A 10500-nucleotide genomic window follows, 5' to 3' on the forward strand; every position below is an offset into this window, starting at 1 on the left:
CGTGTGTTTTTATTATTCCCCAAGAGTTTTAAGTCCTGTGTTTAAGAAGTTTTGGTAAGTACTAGTATTTACAGATTTAATGATAAACAAATCGTACTTGAATATGATCGATGCTATAGTTCTACTCACAAACTGATTTTGTAGCGATTTGGGTTCTCAAAATCTGATTACTGCAAAGCCAATTTGTTAGAAGAATCTTCAGCCCAGATCGAATGATTTATTCATTCCAACATGACCTTTTTTTTAATGATCAGTGCTTGTTTTAATTTAATTTTTATAATGGAATAAATGCTGAAATTAATGATTTTGAAGCAGATTGTACTTCGGTTCATGATGAAGTGATAAGTATTATTTGTTTATTTGGTATATCTTTTAAGAGGTGTATGCTTAACGAAAAATATACGGTCTAAACGAACAACAGAAAAATCGTGAAAGTGCAATTTTCCTCTCGATTTTAAAAATTACTCGTTCTATGAACTAAAAACCTGGAAAAACAAACTAGAGCCATGGTTTTACATAGCTGTCAAAACGTCATTGGTGCGCTCAAGTTTCAAGTCTATATGCATCAAGTTGGATTTTGTGCATTAGTATTTTTGTAAGCTGTAATTCATGTTTAGATATTGAGACATTTTTCTAAATGTACTTCATAGTCATGTTTGGTCTCATTAATTATATTTTGAACTGAAGTTCTGGTTGAGTGAAAGGAAAGCTTGTAAGATCGTGGGTTCAAATCTCGCTCGTGACTTCTCATCCAAGTTGAATTTAAAAATTTTGAAAATTAAATTTTATTTTAATATACTACTGGGTATACTCAGTGCGAATTTTTAGCATTGCTTTAACTGCTGTGCTTACAAATTTATTCTTGTCTTCGCTAAAAAGTATTTTTAGTAATTCGTATATTTCAAGCATGACTTGGAATTGTATTTAACATGACAATGGTTTTTGTTATATTAGAGGAAGCTTTTGGTATAATTCTTAGCCAGCTTTTAATTATTCGTTTTTCCTAGAATTTCTCCTGGGTTTTATTGTATTGGTTTGGTATTTAATGAAATTGGCAGAGCTTGGGTATATTAGCAGGTAAGACAGAACGTTCGGTAAATTATTGGCAGGTAAGTTATGTACTCTATAGTTGCTACTATTACTTTTAATTTGTAAATTCGGTAGTAAAATTAGGTACTAATTTTTTGTGTATTAACGATGGTCAGAGCTTGTATAGTGCCCCAAATTTATTTCTTCTACACAATGGAGCTGTAATGGTTTTCTTCTGAAATGCCTTAAAAGTGAAAAATTGTGACTTTCCAAAATTTTTTATAACCACCAATTATTTAAAAAAACAGGTCATACATGGCTATTTTAAGCTTCTATTACTGGTAAAATTATTTTCGTTTCATTGTAATTATAAACTGATATTCTTCCTTACCCCTGTGTAGAGATTTTTTAACCCTCACATGTTCACAGGATGTTTTGAATATGAAATAGATGAAGAAAAAAAAAAAAAGTCCTCTGTGTATTAGGTTGATTAAAATGAAACCTATTTTCTAGGTCACGTTAGGTACAATTTATTCCAAATTGTACTTGGTCAAAATTTTCTAAACATTTGGGTTGTCATTCTGAGCGGTTTTTTTACAAGTTTTTTCTTTGCGCAAATTTTGGACGCCCCTTAGTAGTAACAGTGGTTGTCAACTAACTGGAGTAGTCATTAGTGTTGTTTGATAACTTCATAGAAATTTAAAAAAAAAACCCACAGGTCGTTATTTTAAACATTGCTGGAAAAATATCTTTCTGTTCAGTTCATTGTAATTGTGAATTAATTTTCGGATTTGTAATAAAGCTGAAGATTTTCTTAAATGGAACACTCAAATTAGGAATTTGCATCAAAATTAGTATTGCATTTTTTTAAGTTTCCAATTTTGTATTTTACCCCCCCATTGTACTTGGCTGGGTATGCTTTGTGTAGAAACAATTTCTGTACAATACGAACAATTCTTATACAAAGTGCAACTACTGTTTGAAGTATATTTGGGTTGAAATCCAAAATTGGAAGAAATTCAGCAGAAATTTTGATGTTTCTTCTTATTCCAATTTTTGGGCTTGTTAACAAATTGTCGATATGTTGCAGAGCTGTTGATACAAATTGGTTTTACTCCGGTTTGATTGTTATAACAGTGAAATTTCAAACAAAAGTGGACACTTGCTGATTATTCTTCTAGAGCTATACAAATTGTTTCACGTTTGGTGAAAAATATTCAAGATAACTGACTGCAAATTTTCTAAACATTTGACTTTTCTAGGGTTTTTCTAAACAATTTTTTTTAAAAGGCATTTTTCTATTCTCAACTGGTGTTGGTTTTTTGTCCTAATATTTGTACTTTTTAGAGGGCGCTTTTGGGTATATTTCATATCAGACTACCAGCCTTGATCCTTTAAAAAGGAATGGGTGGCAGTAGTTTTGCTTGGTAGCTTTTCATTAAAAAAATTTCACGCAACCAAGTCATACATGGTAATTCTGAACTTTCTATGGCTGGAAAAATGCCTTTCCGTTCAGTTCATTTGTAACTCGTCCAAGTTTTAGTTTTTAAATTATTTTTTCTTTAAGTTTTAGTTCACTTAATTTAACTAGCTCAAACATGATAAATAGTTAGCAGGTGAGTTCTTATTGGTACCATATTCTTCATTTTTAATTATAATATATTCATGAATGTATATACATATTTTGTTTGGAGTTGTGAGGAGCAGTCAAGAATGAGGTAGTTTAATTCATTTTTTTTTATCCAACGTTTTGACTTTTATTCGGGTCATCTTCAGGCATAAAGGGTGGTGCTATTCTTGCACATGTCATTCACACTCACACAAAACCAATTTGACACCACAAGAATAGCACCACAATTTTATGAAGACCCAAATATAGGTCGAAACGCAAAAAAAAGTGCTCTCTATATAATTATTCAGAAATCGTGAGATACGATCTGGTGTGATGTAGGTTTCAGAAAAATTACATCTCTACAATTTTCCCTTTTATATACATGTGTGATATAAAATTAACAATTGCAAATTATTCCTTGAAAATTTTATGCAAAGCTGAAATGGTACACTTCCTGAGATTTTTTTTGTAGTGAATGGGGTGAAATTGAGAAAGTTCCGACCCAATTTCTATTAAACTTTTGAATTTTACCTCTATACTTCATGAGATTGCTTGAATAATTACTATACAATAAAAGTAATTCTTAATAAAGCATTCCCAGAGAAATACATTTGGTAAAATACAAAATTGAAAGTTTTAAACTTCCTATTCCAATTACTGGACACGTTTCTGTACCTCACAAAAGTCCCAACTGTTGCAAATAAATCTCTGTCCATTTTTTGGTCTTCAAATGGTACTGATATTGGAAATAGAAATTGTCCTTGTCATCCTAGGAGTAGGAGCATAAGTAGCTTCACATTTATTTTATGATTTGAGCCATTATTTATTTTTATTATATACAATGATTTTATATTGGCTTTTAAAATGATAGTGCTACAAGGGTTACACCTACAAATGAAATGAATTGTAGTTTCGCCTGTTATTTTTTTATTTTGTTGTTTTGTGTGTTGGAAAGAACCAGACCATACATAATGAATATTACTGGAAAATTCCATTCAGTTCAATTCATTTATAGTTGTGAACGAAGTTTTTTTAAAATTGTTTTTCATTTTAATTTTTTCTCATACGCTCAATGCAATTGGCAGAATGTTGGATAAATTGCTAGCAGGTAAGTTCTTTTTTTATTTTATACTATCATTGCTTTTTCTATTGGTGTCAAATTCTTTATTTTTTCCTATAGTGTATGTATTATATTTTCAAAAATTTTATTGCTTGGCATTCCACAACAAATTAGCCTCTAAAACAAAGGGTGTACCATGGGAGATGTCCGCTCCCCTAACTTCCTTAATTTTGGTCTGATTTTGTCCTTTTAAAGATTCTCATTGTGAAGTGTAGTTTTTAGATGCTTTACATTTTTTAATTCGGATTTCAAAATGATAATGTTTAATAATTTTTCGCGTTGGTCCAGCTTAAATATCTCAACCAAAATGAGACTTTTACTAAGTATTAACATTTTTATGTTGGCCAGTTACAATATACTCCAATGTGGTAAAAAAATTATGTATAGCATATTTTGTCAAAAAACAAGCCAAAAGGTTTAAAAACTGTATACTACATACTCATACAACTCCCTGTATTGCTGGTATAATATTAATTGCAGATAAAAAGTTCCTAACTATACATTACATTCATGACATTTTTTGCTCAAATTAAAAACTTGGCTAGTTAAGCAAGTTTTATTTGTTTCTAAGATTCTATATTCCATCAGGAATAGATTTGTTTAGTTTTATGTGTATTTGTTGCCCCTTTAAATTTTTATACATTCATTTATTAACCAGCAGTTGGTGTGCTCAAACATGCTAGGTGATGCTGTGAGGTCAACCATGAATGTTAACATTCATTATGATTTTTATTTTTACTATTATTTCATAAATCATTCGTGTTCTGTTAGTTACCTATCCAATTGTCAGTTCCTCCTACCATTAAGGAAATATCCAATTTTTCGATAATAATGCTATAGTGATTGTGTGTGACAAAGTTTGATTTGAATTTTTTTTATTCCCACGACCGCATAGTGTTACAGTTTGTTCCCATCTTTCTTGCCTCTTATAATAGTTTTACATATTAAACGTTTTTTAAAATCCATATATGTATTTAGTAATCATAATTGACCATGTTAATTATTTCAATTATGACTTTTTATGGCCTTGGTTCAGATGGAAAAGCTAGTATAACGAGCAGGATTTGATCCCAAGACCTTCAGTTAGCTTCCTTATGAATAAAACAATTTTGGCATAAAGAGTAATTCCTGTCTAGGAGGGCTGACTACTAGAATTCTTATTTAAAATCCCTGCTGAGATTTGAAACTGGAACCACTAGTATTTTTAGTGATGTTTTTAATTTTTTTTTTTAATCAGCAAGGTTATACTCGCTCTCATTTGTTTCTTCACCCTTCTGAATTTTCTCCCCTGTAATTTTATCTTCTATTTTTACTCTATTTTTTATCTTCTTATACTTGGGGCACTTCCCTTGCACCCTTCACATGCTATCGCAATACATATCATTCATACACAAACAAGCGTATTACATCATGGAACTCTATATTCTGATGGTAACATCTATGGCAGAACTACTAAATCTAGGATGTGCTAAGATTGGAATCATAGACTGCTGGCTGGACACTGCAGACTCTGGAGGCATATGTGCCGCGAGCCCTTGAAAAAGTGTTGGGGTCTGGTAGAAAGCCTTACGCTTAACAAGGAGCTCTCGATAAGAAAAAAATGGAGATGCACAATAGACCAATACTGGTCACAGTGCATACGTCGTAAAAAGGCTGGCTCTTACATAATCTAATCTATTTCCTTGTTTCTTGATAATTTTGTTATGGTACAAACATTTCTATGTTTTAATTCGTCCTCCAAATCAGCCGAGGAAGATAAAATGGTTCTTTGGCATTGATGTAAATGGTTACATGACAAGATGCCTAAAAACCATGCGTACATGAACATTTTGTCAAAGCAGATTTTTACCAATGTTATTAATTTCATTATTGCTCACTGATGAAGTGCAGAACTAGGGTTATTCATGGTATTGACCCTCATAAGGTTAGAAAATGTAAAAGTACATTCAGACCCAAGTTTAAGCAATTTTTTAGTTTTTTAACCAATGGCATCATTAGCAAGAAGTATGAATTATTGGTACATTTATACTTTCTAATTCTATGCCTTAAATACGGATTATTCTACACATTAACTGCATTTATGCAAGACATTTTTGTAAGGATTAGGATCTTATTTTTTTTAAACATTTTATTATTGCTCACTGATGAAGTGCAGAACTAGGGTTATTCATGGTATGACCTCATAAGGTTAGAAAATGTAAAAGTACATTCAGACCCAAGTTTAAGCAATTTGTGCTTCCATATGTGCTTAAATTAAAGCAATGGCAAGTGTACAAAAAGTTAGAATTAACCTAACAATTCCTGTCATCCAAGTGCCCATTAAAACCACTTTACAATATTTTTTTCATAATATTAACAATTAAAAACTACGGGCTATGCTGGGATTCGAACCAAGAACCATTAGTGTGATAAATATGAGTTAGATGCCTTAACATCTAAGCCACCACAGACCCATGATTAACCTAACATATTTGTTTTATAATATCATCAAATAATAATAATATAAGATCAAAAAATTGAAATGCTCATAGGTTAAGTATTATTACAAGCAGTGCATAAAGGAAAAAGTAACCAAGAAAAAAACAACCAAAGGATATGCTTCACATTGATCAATATTGGGTGCAATTGTACTTTTAGGTTATTCTATTCTAGTAAAGGTTTGCATATTAAGCCACATTATCAGCTTATTATTAATAATTAATAGGTTGCATATTTCCATGATTATGCTTCCATTATAACATCCATATGCCACTCTTGAACTGGTGACAACTGAAGCATAAATTGCACAAAATTTTTTCCTCAATGAAACTAACTAGAAAACATCTAGAATCTAGTAATATCCATAAATATTTTCACTTTTAGGCTCATAAGGCTAATTATGAGCTTATTAGTACAATATTGTCATTTAAAAGGCTATATGTTGTAGTTGTAGACACCGGTGGACTTGCCATTCAAAGCAATTCTATTGAACATTGCTTTTCTCTAACAAGAATAAACTTTAATTGGTACACAGAAGAAGCATGGTTATTTAGCATATTTACTAGTTTATTTATTTAGTTTTATTATAAGTTCATAAACAATGTGAAATTGTATTCAGTAATAGCAGAACAAAGCTAAAATCTGAAAAATTGTACACAACCGCCATGGGAAAACATCTAGAATCAAGTAATATCCACAAATATTTTTAATTTTCAGCTTTTAAGATTAAATATGAGCTTATTAGTATTTATTATGTATTCAACAGGCTACATATTTCCCAGTTGTAGTGGACATGCCATTCAAAGCAATTTTACCAAAAATGTGTTTCCTTTTTAAAACGATAGTTCCTACTCACAGTAAGTGCTGAAATATTCATGGATAATTTCGAAAAAAATCTTTTCAAATCAAAGAACAAATAATTAAATCTGTTCATTTCTGGAAACGCTATGTAGACGATATTTTATGCATATGGTCGGGAACATTAGAGGCTCTTAAAGAATTCCTCCAACTGATTAATTCTCTAAATTTTACATTGGAAATTGGCAAAGATGGTTGTTGAACTTTTTAGACCTAAAACTGTCCATAATAAACAACCTAATAGAAATAGACGTATATAGAAAACCCACAATACAGACACTATGTACCAGCGGATTCTTCCCACCCATGGTCCCAAAAGGCTGCTGGTTTCATTTGGATCATAGACCAGATGTTAAAACTTCCGCTAACACCTGATAACTATAAAAAAGAATTAAAAAGTACTAAAACCTTAGCAAAAAACAACGGGTATCAAGAAATATTTATTGATAGGTTGCTAGTTAAAAGAATAAAAAAATTAACTTTAAACGAATCAACAATAAACTCAGCAACCCCACCACAAATGAATCATTAGGTTTCTGTTGTTTGCCATACATCGGTGAATTATCGGAAATAGTTAGTAAAATTTTTAAACAAGAAGGTTTTAGAATAGCTTTTAGAAGTACGGGGTCACTTAAAAACATCCTCTCAAAACCTAAAGACAAAGCAGACAACTTGGCAAAAAGCGGGGTTTACCAACTCAACTGTAATGATTGTGATATTAAATATATAGGAAAAAGCGGTAGAGAAATAAAAACAAGAGTAAAAGAACACTTGCCTAAATCGAGCAAATTTTCGGAATTTAAGGACCATCTAAAAGAAACAAAACAATTTCAATTCAAATCTAAATACAAGAGTATTACATAGTTTCAACAAAGGGAAAGAACTAGATTGGTTTGAGAAATTTGAAATTAAAAAATGTAAAATTGAACATAATTTTGATCTACCTCCCATTTTAAATATGTACATAAATAAAAACTTACTGTGAGTAGGAACTATCTTTTTTAAAAAGGATTGAACACCACAATCACTCCATCATTTATCATTTCTAAAAATTTGTTTTTATCTCATGAGAATAAACTTTAAATTGTACACAGAAGAAACATGGTTATTTAGTGTATTTATAGTTCATTATCATACATTCATAACCAACAGCCGCCATGGGAAAATATTTAGAATCAAGTAATAAATATTTTTATTTTTTGGCTTGCAAGACCAATAACTGGCTACATTTTCCCAGTTGGATCCACTAGTATCAAACAAAGCAATTACAGAAACATGAACTTTTAATTGTACACAGTAGGGCAAGGTTATTTAGCATATTTACAGTGTTACTATATCGAATGTATGCAGACGACATTGTATTTATTGCAGACTGCCCAACTGAGTTACAGCCAATGATTAATAAGTTAGCTGAGCATTGCCAATGGTGGAACCTTACCGTTAACATGGATAGGTCGAATATTACGTTTTTCCAAAATGGAGGTATGCTCACCAGATCTGAACACTGGAAATTTAATGGCATCAGTATTAATATTGTAAATAAATATCTGGGTGTAATTTTAACACCAAAACTTTCATTCAAATCCCATTTTGAGCAGAAATTGAGCTTAGCAAAGTTGGCATTTATGTCTACTTTTAAAAATATTTTAATAAAAAATAATATTCCTTTCTTGATTAAATCAGAAATTTTTTACTCAGTTTCATGATGTATAATTTCCTATGCAGCCCAAGTTTGGAGCTTTTTACGTTTTGATGCAATTATTTTTCATTAAAAGAAGACTGCTCCTCCCCTATATAATATTATATTCCTCCTTCCTATTTCCCAAATTATATTCTATGTATAGAAACAGGCTTAGCTCCAATTATTGTTATGCTCTCCATTTACACTATAGGTACATTGGAAGTTTTATCATTACCAGATTTTAGATTGCCAAATATTTTAGACAGAGGTAATTCGAAAGAATAAACAGTGGTACAAAGAGCTCATGAATACTTGTGATCGTCTGCAGCTTGGGGCTTTTGTTTATTTAAATTTAAAAAAAGGAAATTTGTTATAGGAACAAGTTGAGCAAGAATTTAAAAATATTGGAAGGCAAAAAGCGCAACAATTTCTTCCATAGTTTGTACTGGGATCTGAACTCACAACCAGGGGACAATCGTTATATTTTGGATATTCTGGGGTTTAGATCTCAGTTCTTGGTGCAGAGCCTTCTGCACCTTCCCCAAGTAATTTTTGGCTCTCAGGGTAGTTTTAATCAAATGTGAATTCCATGTGCAGGTCTAGTGTGAACCCTAGATATTTGGCCTTGGAAAATGAAATTAGGGTCCTGTTTTGACCTGCAATTTTCAGGCTTCCTATTGTCCTCTTCCCTGTGAATGGAATCATTATTGTTTTGTGGGGTTTAATAGATAGCTCCTCCCTTTTGCACCACCTGTTAACCAGATTGACGGCTCGTTGTATACAATCCATTACGGTGTTTGCATAAAATCTTTCTTGTTCCAACATTTGCAGCAGTTTGTCTACCAGCATCATCCACAGTAGAGGTGAGAGAAGTGTCTTGGTCCACCACACCACAGTCCCATACATCTTACGATGCATATGTATAGACATGGTTCATTTTGGGGTTTAGACCCCAGTTCTTGGCACAGAGCTTCACCTCCTCCAGGCAATTTTGGCTCTCTGGGTAGTTTTAATCAAATGTGAATTCCATGGTCTAGTGTGATCCCTAGATTGAACCGCTCAACTAAAAAATCTCCTGTATCTGTCAGCTTGAACATGATAGTTGTTTAGGCAATTCTAATCAGAACTGTAGTGTCCTAAGACCAATGTTGACATATGGGTCTGTAGTGTGGTGGACCAATACTCTTCAGGCCGAAGAAATCAGGCTATTAAGTGGCACCCAATAGTAGATATATCCCTTGCAGGCATCCCCTGGCTGTCTTAGCCCAGATGGTCACTGCCCAAAATGGATGTGATTATCCTGTTCCTTAGGGCTTCTTCCACCCATTGGTATATCTTTTCCAAGGAAATTGCTGTATATAGAGAGGCAGTTTTAACAAACGGTTCTGATTAGAATTGACTATACAACTCTCATGTTCAAGCTGGCAGATACAGAGATTTTTTAGTTGAACAGTTTAATTATTGATTTCATCACTTGTTTCATATATTTATAATGTTTGTAACTTAATGGCTACAAGCCAACTTATACAGATAGATTCTGTCCATGGAATTGGTCCATTGTCTGAATGGAATTTTGAAACCGTAACTGTATATATTTAAACAAACACTTTATTATTGTTATTGTTACTATATTAATATAGTTTTATGTTGAATATTTACAGTTTTAACAGCTATAACCAAAGATTATTGTACTCAGTGAAACTGAACAATGTTAGAATGTGG

The sequence above is a fragment of the Cimex lectularius genome, unplaced genomic scaffold (genome assembly GCF_000648675.2).
Source record: "Cimex lectularius strain Harlan isolate CLEC.00 unplaced genomic scaffold, Clec_2.1 scaffold10, whole genome shotgun sequence".
Classification (NCBI taxonomy): domain Eukaryota; kingdom Metazoa; phylum Arthropoda; class Insecta; order Hemiptera; family Cimicidae; genus Cimex; species Cimex lectularius.